Genomic DNA, 12,454 nt, shown 5'->3' with positions numbered 1-12,454 from the left:
TGTGTAAGGAACAAAAGCATAATGTTTGAAGCCGACTGCTGTCTTGAGACCTGTTAGACTTGTGGCCATTGACAACACCTTTCTGGGTTGCTCTGGAAGAACATCTTTAATTTGTTTATGAAATAAACATTATACCAGAAAAGTTTAAAAGTTAAAGAATCTTTAATTAGTGTAAAGTGGGCTTGGTACATGATTTTCAGGGGGAAAAATAATTTTCAGTCTCTGAAAATGTTATATTAATATTTAGATACTGTATATCGGCCAATATATCGGTTATCGGCTTACAATGTTCAAGAATGATCGGTTATCGTTATCGGCCAAAATGTGCATATCGGTGCATCCCTAATCTTGTTCATTGCTGCATCAAATCATTTTCATCATGGACTGCACCCATTCAACATTTACATTATAAGAGAGGTCAACAACGGAATTATTATTTTTACACGCAACATGTTTCAGTAGCTAATATTTATCATCTGATTGTTTATTTCGGTTAAGGGTGAACAATATATCTTTTTCATTCACAAAATCTACTAACAAATCTTGTCAATGCAAAAGCACTTAATTTTTAAAGTAAAATGTAAATGGAAGTGCAATTTATTTATTATTATTTTAGGTATTTGTACATATTTGCCCCAGTAGCACCACAGGTTCTAAATTGACGCCATTACTTATTTCAAACTTATGTAATACTTTCACTATTTCAAAATGGTGCCGCCCTTGAGGGGTTGACTGTCATGGCTCTGCTTCATTTAGTCATGTTTTTCTTGGTCCTGTAGCAGAGCCATGACAAAGCCTTTGGTTGTGTGTGGAGAGAAACATATTGTTGTCCTTTTGACAATACGTTCTCTCCAGTGTCTCGTCATTGGCCCCGCCCCTCTCATTTCCTTGTTATCTTTCCCTGAGTGTCTTATGTTCCACACCTGCCCTCGTTCGTTATCCCTCGTTTGTCTTTCCTATTTAATGCCTCATGTTTCATTGTCCTGTGTTCGGTCATTGTGTGTGCTATGTGCCTTGTGTATTCAGTTCGTCTTGTTGCTCGTCCAGTGTTCTCCAGTATTGCCTGTGCCTGTTCCTGTTGTGCTGTTTTGTCATCTCAGTAAGTGTTTAGTTTAGTTTGTCTAGTGCTTATTCAGTCCAGTGTTTAGTTAGTCTTCGTTTTGTTCCTGTTTAGTGTATTTTTTGTTCCCGTGTTTTACCCCATCGCAGGTCTTTGTTTTGTTTCTTTGTTTTAATAAAATCTATTTTGTTAACCCCTTCATCCCCGCTGCCTGCATTTGGGTTCTTTCATGCCAGTTGTGACATTGACCCGCTCCAATGCAAAATATAAAAAAATACTTTCTATAAATTGAACCGTCAGTTGGTAACATAATATGATTTGACATCATTTTATTTTAATATTTCCAAAATTGTTCATGTTAAACGTTTTTGATGGTGTTAAACTGTTTTATACCAGTTAATTTGCAGATATTATATATATGTAAGTAGTTCAGAGGCCGACTGAGGACTTTGATCAATGTTGCACTTTGACTTGTCGAATTCTTGTTCAAATTTTTACAATTCCATTCGCCGCTGCTGGTGGTGCAGAAATAACACTGCACTAGGGCTGCAGCTATCGATTCTTTTACTAATCGAGTACTCTACTGATTTTTCCATCGATTAATCGGGTATTCGGATAATAAGTACTTTTTCTTTATTAAAAAGCAATACTAAATATACAAGAGAAAATAAGACAGGTCTCTTAAAATGAGTAAAACAACTAATTTGTTTCCTTTTTAGAACAATTCGTTTTTATTGCTGAAATAGCATACATTAATATCTGTGAAAACTAAACCCATTTAGTACATTCCATTGCCATATTAAATTCAAAATGCAATATAATACAAATATATAAATAAGAAACATGAATAAAAATGGAAATAATAATTTCAAACAATAGCCTATGACTTTTATTTTTGAAGGTTGTCAGATGCTTATTTTTTAGTATGTCTGTTTCTTCACTCAAACAATAACATGTTTGTGAAATAAACTCTCAGCGCAACTCTGGAGGTGAAGTTCATGTCCTCATTCAGTGCAGACGCAGATAAATTCATGAGCATCACGCGTGTAGCACGTTAAACTGTGCAGTTCATTCACTTAGACACGCAGACCAGACAGATGAAATGTGTAAATAACAGGATTCGGTGTCCACTAGTCTGCATCTAGTTTGATGGACTCAATGCAGCTGGAAAACAAGTTTCACTCGTAAAATAGACTAAAACTAAGTAAAATATCAGTTCACCATTTCAATAAGCTATTAGGGCTGTGACGGTGGCAGTTTTTTACCACCACGGTGGAAATAGACAAATCGATCCGCGGTGGTGCGGCGGTTGAGAAATATATATTATTTATATAAATAATATTTATATTATTATATTTGCGTGTAGCAACCACATGACGAGTGGAAGAGAAATATAGACCTTATTTAAATACTTGAAATTGTTAAATAATTGAAATATGATATCTGAAATAAATGAGGATGAAACATCCGTCAATGTTTAACGTGCAAATCCATCAGTGAAACGGCACACTACAGCATATAAAACATTTAAATAAACATCAATAAATAATGAAAACTTAAATGATATAAGAAAGCTAAATACTAAATAAAAAAGCTCTTGTTGCAGTAACTTCAGTCAGTGGCGTATTAACCCTTACAGTCCTTAACAATTCCATTTGAAACAAACTGTTTAAACCTACATTGGCTTTCCTATTCAGATTGCCATAAAAACTTTACTTTTTCCGACTCGTTGATGTGAAACTTAGTTGTTGACATTTTCCAGATTAAAATGTGTACAGCTGCACTAAATGCGCGTTCAGAAGATGTGCACAGGAGCTCAAATGAAGAGATGTCTCTCCGCAACCGCGGCAAAACCTGCGCGCGCTCCGACTAAAAAAGCAAGCGGGTCATAGCCAGTTTTGATTTTACCTATCTGTTCATTTCACAATAAGATCCATTGCAAAACCCGCAGAATAACCTGGGTTTTGCCGTGCAGGCCTGCGCTCGAACGCACCAACGGAAACGTATGCCAATAATTTCTGTTAATTTAAAATCTTTTAAATAAAACCATCCACAACTGAAAGGCTACAACCAGCAATCGTTATCGCAACTCTCATATTTATTACACCTATATTTGTCAGAGTTATGTGCACTACCGCCGGTGGCAGTTCGCCACCGTCATGGCACTTTACCATCGCTGTGGTGCGGCTGTTACGGCAACCGTCACAGCCCTATAAGCTATCAGTTATTTATCAGCATGAGAAATACGTGTGAGCGTGTGAACAGACTAAAATGCGTGTGTCTCACGGTGAATGCGTGAGACTTGAGAGCCCTGTAACATGTATAGAGTTTAGCGGGCTGTGCGTCAGTAATAACGGTCCGTGGGGAAACGCAGTGCTCCGTGTGTACTGTAGTTAAATGGATTAAACGAGGCTTTGAGGCAACAAAAATTGCCTCGATGATTTTTTGTATTCGAATAACTCGAGTTACTCGAGGAATTGTTTCAGCCCTACGCTGCACAGAATGTTTTAAACTGTGGCAACTATGCTGCGGTACACTGCATAAAGTTCATAAACAGCAGCGTGCCAGTTCACAGACTACAATCATTTACCCCATTTAAACCCTTCTTACAGCAGAAAAGAAGTATAAGGGCGATGGAGCAGAGATAAACATGGCTAATGAAAACATGGGTGTGGGTTAATTAGAACAATATAAGAAATGGCACAACACACAATCACATGCACAATAAAAGACCCCAGACAATAAAACTCCACAAGATACACCTCAATCAGTCTCATGTGCTTCTCTCAGCTGTTCAGAAATCAATCCCCTCTGAACTACCAGATACTTGGGTTAAAAATACTTTCTCGCTGGCGGCCGGGGTTAGGGGTGAGGATGTGTGCAGTCACACGAGGGTCCAGTTCAGGGTGTTGTGGGGGTAATTTAGTGTACCGCTGCTGAGAGAGTGAGAGTACCTCCCTCCCATCTGTTATTCTGTAAGCAGATCTTCTTGAGCTGCATCCTATACTATTAACTACGACACGAGCAGGCCTTCGCATAAACAAGCACGTGTAACTATATGCAAAAGACAGACTATTTAACATTTCATTTAAGGTCACGTGTGCATAGAAAAGCGAGAAGATGATTTGAAATTAAGTTGCAGGATTGAATATCACATAGAACTTTTTTTTCTTATAACACCAAGAAAATGTTCAGGACATATTTATGTCTAATATTTTCTTCTAGCTATTTTAAAAACATTTCCTTGAAAACATTATAAGTGTAATGCACATTAATACAATTTATTCAAATGTACCGTCAGTGTAGGGCTGAAACGATTCCTCGAGTCACTCGAGTAATTCGAATACAAAAAATAATCGAGGCAATTTTTGTTGCCTCGAAGCTTTGTTTAATCCATTTAACTACAGTACACACGGAGCGCTGCGTTTCCCCACGGACCGTTATTACTGACGCACAGCCCGCTAAACTCTATTCATGTTACAGGGCTCTCAAGTCTCACGCATTCACCGTGAGACACACGCATTTTAGTCTGTTCACACACTCACACGTATGTCTCATGCTGATAAATAAGTGATAGCTTATTGAAATGGTGAACTGCTATTTTACTTAGTTACTTGCTTACTAGTTTTAGTCTATTTTGCGAGTGAAACTTGTTTTCCGGCTGCATTGAGTCCATAAAACTAGATTCGGACTAGTGGATGCCGAATCCTGTTATTTACACACGTCATCTGGCTGTTCTGCGTGTCTGCGTGAATGAACTGCACAGTTTAACGTGCTACACCGTTTGTCTGCGCTTTATGAGGACATGAACTTCGTCTCCAGAGTTACTCAGAGTTTATTTCACTAACATTTTATTATTTGAGTGAAGAAACAGACGTACTTAAAAATAAGCGACTTCCGACAACCTGCCAAAATAAAAGTCCGGTTTACTCGGTATTTTATGTGGACAAATATATTACTATTTAATAGTAAAAAAAAGAAACTAATTTAGATAAACTAAATGCATCATGCATACGCTGAAGTTAGTTGTTTACCTTTGAAATTATTCTTTCTATTTTTATTAATGTTTCTTATTTATACATTTGTATTATATTGCATTTTGAATGTAATATGGCAATGTAATGTATTAAATGGGTTAACTTTTCACAGACATAAATGTATGCAATTTCAGCAATAAATTTTTTATTTTTTCTAAAAAGGAAACAAATTAGTTGTTCATTTTAAGAGACCTGTCTTATTTTCTCTTGTATATTTAGTATTGCTCTTTAATAAAGAAAAAGTATTTATTATCCGAATACCCGATTAATCGATGGAAAATCAGTAGAATACTTGATTACTAAAATATTCGATAGCTGCAGCCCTATGTCAGTGTAAAGGCAGTATTCAAGGTTTTCATTTATGCTTGTCTGAATAAAAATGTTGCACCCAGACAGGACATTACTGTATTAAAGAAATGAGCAATTCAATCAAAACCAAGAAAAATAAAATCATTTACAAATCTTCCAGATGAAGAAGGAACATGTTTGTAAAAAATAAATATTAATCTTTATCCCATGCCAGAATAGACTTCATTGTCTTCACGCATGATGTAAAACCTGTATGTGTCAGAGTTTCTGTCTGCTTGTGCTAAAAAAACAGTCCATTCCAATACTTAGAATCCAAATCTAGGGATGTAACAAATTAACAATATTAGCGATATCGTGTTATCGCAATAGCAAATTGTCTCAATATTATCGTGGTCACATGACTGTATGAAACGATAGGTCTTCCGGGCCTAACATACAAGGCAAGGTCCATCTGGTGCAATTATTTTATTTTATAAAAGGGATTTTTAGGTAATTTCACCCATCTCATACTATAACTCATACCTTTAAGCAACAGTTATGATTAGAGGATTTTTTTAAAAAGAGGACGCTTATGGCATGTTTCCAAGTCATCATTTGAAATATTGCAACAAATACTGTGGACTTTATACCGATGTATTATCGTACAGTGAGATTTTGATATTGTTACATCCCTATGCAAATCTAAATGTGGCTCATATGATGTAAACCCAATGTCAAAGAGCAAAGCTGTAATACACACATACTTATGATTTTACATCTCAAAATGTAGTAATAATGCGTAGAGTCTTTATATTTACGTAATCTTCAGTCTGGCTAATGAACTATTACTCGTCATTTTTGTCAAGTATTGTCAATCAATATAGTTGATGTTCATGTCTTTGATAGGTTGAAAAACTACTTTATAAAATAATTTGTTCATTTGTTCTATTAAAACACAACCTATCCCAGGGTAACATGCAGTCATAATTGAGTCATTCATAGGCCGTCTCATTGAAGAGTCTTAACACTGTGAGTCTGTGGTGTTTTCAAACACTGCTCTGTTTGTTTGAGCAGTCTGACACATCATCTACTGCCTCAACCAATGGCAAAGGGCATTTTTTGTGTTCTTTTTACGAAATGTGCATGTAACTCCAGAACCATTAGAGATACCTTAATATCCTTTTAGATTCTTATACTTGACCTACCTTTCTTTTGGGAACTACATTTTTAAAGCCCTATAGGGGTTCAGTCCCAGAGATAAGGGGATCTAAATATCGCTTCATGTTAAAACTGTTAAAATGTACACAATTTCAGTCATCAAAAACCAAATGTGGGTCATTTTTCAAAAATCTGGTACTTCATTTCTTGTAAAGAGGAATGTCTGAAGCACAAATAATGTTGAAATTTGGTAGAAATATTGTTAGTAGTTCACAGAATGAAAGAAAAACAATCATTTTACCTAAACACATACCTATAGAGAGTAAATTCAGAAAAACAGAAAATAATTGTAAAATAGTCTCTTTCCGCAGCTGTATTTCCAAAATATTAACAAACAAATACACTTTTTTGTACATACAACTTCTTAGAACTGATAACAGACAAGGTTTACCTGAACCTTCGGTCTGGTCGGTCACTGAAAAATAAAACCTCTTACCTCTTAAGACCTCTTAAGATCAAATTTTTACTTTATGTAAAAAGAAAAACAAAATTAAGTCATTTTTACTTGAAGTAAAAATAAGAAAAGGAATTAAGAAAGCTAAACCCTAAGAGAGAACACATTAAGCCGTAAAAAAAAAAATGGTATGTTGATGCAGGTCACATGCTGGTAAATCAACCAGGATTAAGCAGGTGTCATAAAAAACACCAAAGCTGTACAACACATATATATTTTATTGTATTGTGATATATCGTGCCAGGATATATTGTTACACCCCTGCTTATCTGCACTGGCCATATGCTGTTTGTGCAAGCACATTCATAGCTTGATCTGAGTTTGGATTTTCATCAAATAAATTATTATTTGTGTGCTTAATACTGATTTTTTTGTGTTGGACTGGACAATCACAATACTTTTAAATACAAAAAAACCCAATCCTTAAATGTTACAACGGCCCCTTGCAGTCAAATCAGTGAACACGTAATCTGTTTGAAAAGGCAATTCTACCTATAACAAAACTACCAAACTTGGCATTACAAAAGTTTCCTGCTTTCCCCAATTGCAATCAATTAATAGTGATTTTTGTATCAGCTCAGCGTGTGATCAGCAGGAAGTAAGTGTAACAGCTTGGTTCTGGATGTGGGGGGAGAGAGTGATGCAGGAACACCAGTGATGGTGTGAGGAAGAAGTGCTGGAGAACAGCTGAGACTCCCAGTATGACATTCCTCACTGCCAGAATCCCTCCTCCATGCAAAACACGGAGAGCTCGAGTCCCTCATGCTACTGCTAATTCATTCACACGCTCATAATAGCACCATCAGCTACACTTTCTCTGGAAGATCTAAATGTATATGCATGAGGAACAAGAGACAAGATGATGTCCTGTACCTAAAAAACTTTCATCCTTCCATCCGTCTATATTTGAGTCTAGGAAAGTTTTTGCTTTTAACGTCTCTAGTCCTTCCAACACTGTCATCGAGGCTAAAACAGAGAGCTTAAAGAGATTTACCGTACGAGATTCCTCTAATGGATTTCTGACATCATCCAATTAAATGAGGAAAGATGCCAATTCCCACCCGCTGTTCCTGCATGGAGGACAAATGGATTCAAGCCAGTTACTGTTGAGGGGATCCATCCCCAAGAACTTAAAGGAACAGTTCACTCAAGATCTATATATATCATTATTTTCTCATCCGCTTATGTCCATCCAGTAAATCTTCATGCTGTGTTTTACACCTTGTGGACAACATTTTTCAGCGATCTGATGACGATTCCTGGCTTGAGTTCCTTTACCAATCCTGTTTCCCTCTCACTGTCTTATACTTTCCTGTCTACAATAATGTCCTCCTCAATATAAAGCAATAAAAATATCAATGAATAATAGGGCTGTTCGATTATGACAAAAGATATTAATCACAAATATTTTGCCCAATGTTGAGTTCACGATTATCTGGAAAAAAGTCAATGACTAGGTATTTATTATATTTTAGATTTATTATCATAAATTAATGTCATTTTTTGTCAATTTAATACTGGATTCAACTTAATAACAAATAAATACATTTTTAAAAATTGATAAATTAAGATATAAATGCATACATTCAAATAAATAATTTATATATAATAAATGAATAAATGATACAATCGCTGCAAAAAGGAATGTGGCACAATAATTATTGTACCTCGATTATAGTTGTTGGATGCCAAAATTAAAATTGAAAATCGATTATGATTATGATTAATTGCATAATCTTAATAAATAAAATATCACATATCATTTTTTAAATATAATATGTGCGCTGATATTTTTCCTTGGAACACAAAAGGAGAATTTAAAAAATCTTTTACACACATTGACTGCTCATGGTGACCATCTGTGTGTCTTTAAAAAAATGAAAAATAATAAATACATAAACATTACGGCACTTTGTTCCTTTAATGGTGCTCTAAAGTCATTTTGAAGCTTGACAGTCATGGTCACTATAAATGCCCTTTGTATGAAAAACTAAATTCAAATATGAACTCAATAAAGAGAATAAAATCCAAACAGCATTCAGATTTGAAACGCATGTGGATGAGTACAGAAATACTATTCCAAAGTCAAAGGAAGGTCCAGGAAGTCCATTTAACAGAAAATGTGAATGACAACCTCCGTTGTGCCTCAGTTACTACCAGGGCTGGACTGGGAAGAAAAATCGGCCCTGGCATTTTTAGGCCCGCATCGGCCCTCCACTGAAACTGTCGAAGGGGGGGGGTGAAGTTTCACGCGTTGCGTGCATTTGCATTTATAATACGTCCGTCTAAGCAGCCAACGCCTCCATTACGGCCCCATACGTTAGCGGCAAACGCGTCCGTTACGGCCCCATACGTTAGCGGCCACAGCCTCCGTTACGGCCCCATACGTTAGCGGCAAACGCGTCCGTTACGGCCACATACGTTAGCGGCCACAGCCTCCGTTCCGGCCCCATACGTTAGCGGCCCACCGGGAAAACGCCCGGTACGCCAGATGGCCAGACCGCCCCTGGTTACTACGCTGAGAAGCCAAACATGCTCGATTCATTTCAAGTCCCTGTTAATGGTCCGAACACGAGTGGGAAGTTTCATTGATGAAACCAAGAAAATAGGTCATTGTTGAGCATATGAAAGCATCACTGCCACATGTCTGGTCTACTATTAGAGAACAACGCTCCTTTTCATCAGCTTAAACCGTCCGTGGAAAACATGCCCTGAGATTTTACAAGCTGTCTGATGAACGCGACTCAGGGTTCACCGTCCCACCGCAAATTCAGTGTGGACAGATAAAATAATCTGGCTAAAATCAAGAGTGGATTGGGAAGCGTTAATCTGGGCTAATCCAAACGGACATGCATCAGGGTGCAGATGTCTCAATAGCCCGGCCTGTCCATTAACTCTCTGATCCTTTTATCTCTTCACAACCATCCATCACTCTCTGCATCCTCACCACTCTCTCGGGAAAAGTAAGAACGGCCCGGAAGCAGCAGTATGACGGTCACTCTTATGGGTAAAATTTGGTCATTGTTTCTCTAATGTGTAAAAACTAGGGCTATCAAACGATTAATCGCATCCAGAATAAAAGTTTCTGTTTACATAATACACGACTGTGTACTGTGCACATTAATTTTTTTTTTTTTAATAGTCAATCATCTTTATCTATGTCACAGTCGTGAATCGTTTGCTGCTGATAATACAGAGACGAAAGTATACAGAGACAAAGGAGGTACTGGAGGAGATGCGCTCCCATTCTAGGACAAAACATTTTACACACCAGTCAACGCAAGATGAGTCTTGACAGACTATGAATGTTAAATCTGAACATAACTGCTGTGAAGTATTCTGAGTTAAGCAATAAATGGTCTTAAAGCCGTAAAAGACTAAAAGCCATAAAATTCACATTTGGACGTTTATTCTTAATAAACGCGGCCAGCGCCGTACAGTCAACAATTTTACACATACAATCAAGAAATGTAAAATAACATCACACTGCATTGACAAATTTCATGTAGATGCAGACTGACTGATACACCTGCCAATATTTGGCCTTTTAGAGATGATCCAAATCCAGATGAACATTGTCCAATTGGCTAATAAACGGAAGCGTTAGTACCTGTGTCCAAAATCGACAAACAGTCTTGCCAATAAATATTTAAAAAGTTCTTTACTTTGGAGTAAGGTTTTTTTGTAACTTTATTGCAGTATTCAATTCCGATCAATAAGGTGTATTAAATATATTTGCATTACATAAATTAATATTGATCATCCGCTAGTACATCAATGCTCGTGAAGAGAGAAAACAGGCCTAGAGGTGGACAAACACAGGTTAACAGAATGACAAGGCCCTTATTTTGTAAAGAAAACACAAGCACCAATATAAATGAATCATCCTCAAGGTGTGAGATTGTTTTCAACATCGTTGGATTTCTTTCAAGAGGCCTCTGGCTACAGGAGCGCGCGGAGCACCGCTATGACCTTGAGAGGAGCGAGGAAGACAGGGAAGAGGGGAGGCGTGGAGCTCACGCATCAAGGAACACCCATCCCGGCGAGAGAGAGGTACTGCAGAGTTTAGCATTACGGATGCGGCCGGGCCAATGGTTTGACCGAGGCGCATAACTACTAGAAAATAGTTTCATACAAACCCCCACCAATAATTACGGCCCCTTTACAGGTTCTTTAAAAATATACCACATACTGAAGACATACAAATATTACTCCCGAGAAGAGAAGAACTGATGCATCTTTTTGCAAGAACCTCTTCATCCCCCACCACCCCCGTGAACCAATTGTCTAGGGATGTGGAAATTTCCTCTCATCCTCTAAAGCAAGCTTGTGAAGCACATCAGTGCTCATCTGCATATCCAATGAATGCGGATGCGACGTCACCGAGTCCGAGACTGACTGACAGCTGAAACATTCCGTAAGAACGCCCTCATTGACACTTTACCGGCGCGATTAATGGGAACGACACTGCGAACAAGCTTTCACGACGGTCCACAAGCAAGACATCTCTAAAATGAAGAAAACGACACCTATGAATCCTTTCAAACACGCGACTCTTATTGTATTTAGCGAAGGAATTAATTACCGTTTCACATCCGAGGGGCTGCCGTAGAACGCGCTGTGATATCCATGAAAGCTATTCATAGACCTCAATGCTCGTGTGAAACTGTACATTGTGTACAGTTACAATAAATATGAACAGCGAAAAAATCAAATACTAATAATAAAACGATTATTCCATAAATCCTTCTGTCTGAAGATCTCGCAACGGGACATATTCAGCATAACGTTAAATAACGGATTTTCCCCTCATCTCCTAAATAGACTAACGTTAGGCTACTGCAGTATAGGAATCAGTCGCATGCAGGTTTATAGACGTCAAGTAAATAACCTCTTTAAAATCGTGTGTATATATATATATAATGTATTAGGAGGTTCAGTTTTAGCTGACTGTACATTTCTTCACAGAGAGACGCCTCGTGAAATAAGCGATCGATTGCCAGGTAACGCTATACCTGGAAATAACATATGGATATCGTCTAAATTAACTGTTTAAATGTTGACATGGTATTTATATGATTTGACACGGACACCCGGCGGGGTGCACGGTGAATTGCACGTAGTGCCACATTATAACAGATTGTTATCGACAGCACAGTGACTTAAAGCCAGTGGCATTGCTGCTTTTCACTTCAGGTTAGAAGTATGAAGGGCGAAATTATTTATTGCTAATGCCAAGAAACTACGAATTTACTGAGGGAATTCTTGCATGAATGTAATGAACCACTGCAGATTTGTAGACGTTGTTATTTCAAAGCCATGAAACACACAGAGAGTATGCAGGTAACGTTAGTTTAATGCTTCTGTGGGTTTTGGACATTGTTTTTTAGGGCGTTC

The 12,454-nt window shown here is 37.5% G+C and overlaps 1 protein-coding gene across 1 annotated transcript in view; it reads right to left on the bottom strand.

Annotated features, from left to right (window-relative positions):
- atp1b3b (ATPase Na+/K+ transporting subunit beta 3b) overlaps positions 1 to 12,454 on the bottom strand; it is a 45,383-nt gene that overhangs the window by 32,625 nt on the left and 304 nt on the right. The gene's annotated exons all lie outside the window — the stretch shown is intronic.

Source organism: Triplophysa rosa, linkage group LG14, assembly GCF_024868665.1.
Source record: "Triplophysa rosa linkage group LG14, Trosa_1v2, whole genome shotgun sequence".
Taxonomy (NCBI): Eukaryota; Metazoa; Chordata; class Actinopteri; order Cypriniformes; family Nemacheilidae; genus Triplophysa; species Triplophysa rosa.
This window is presented reverse-complemented; position numbering and strand designations above follow the sequence as displayed.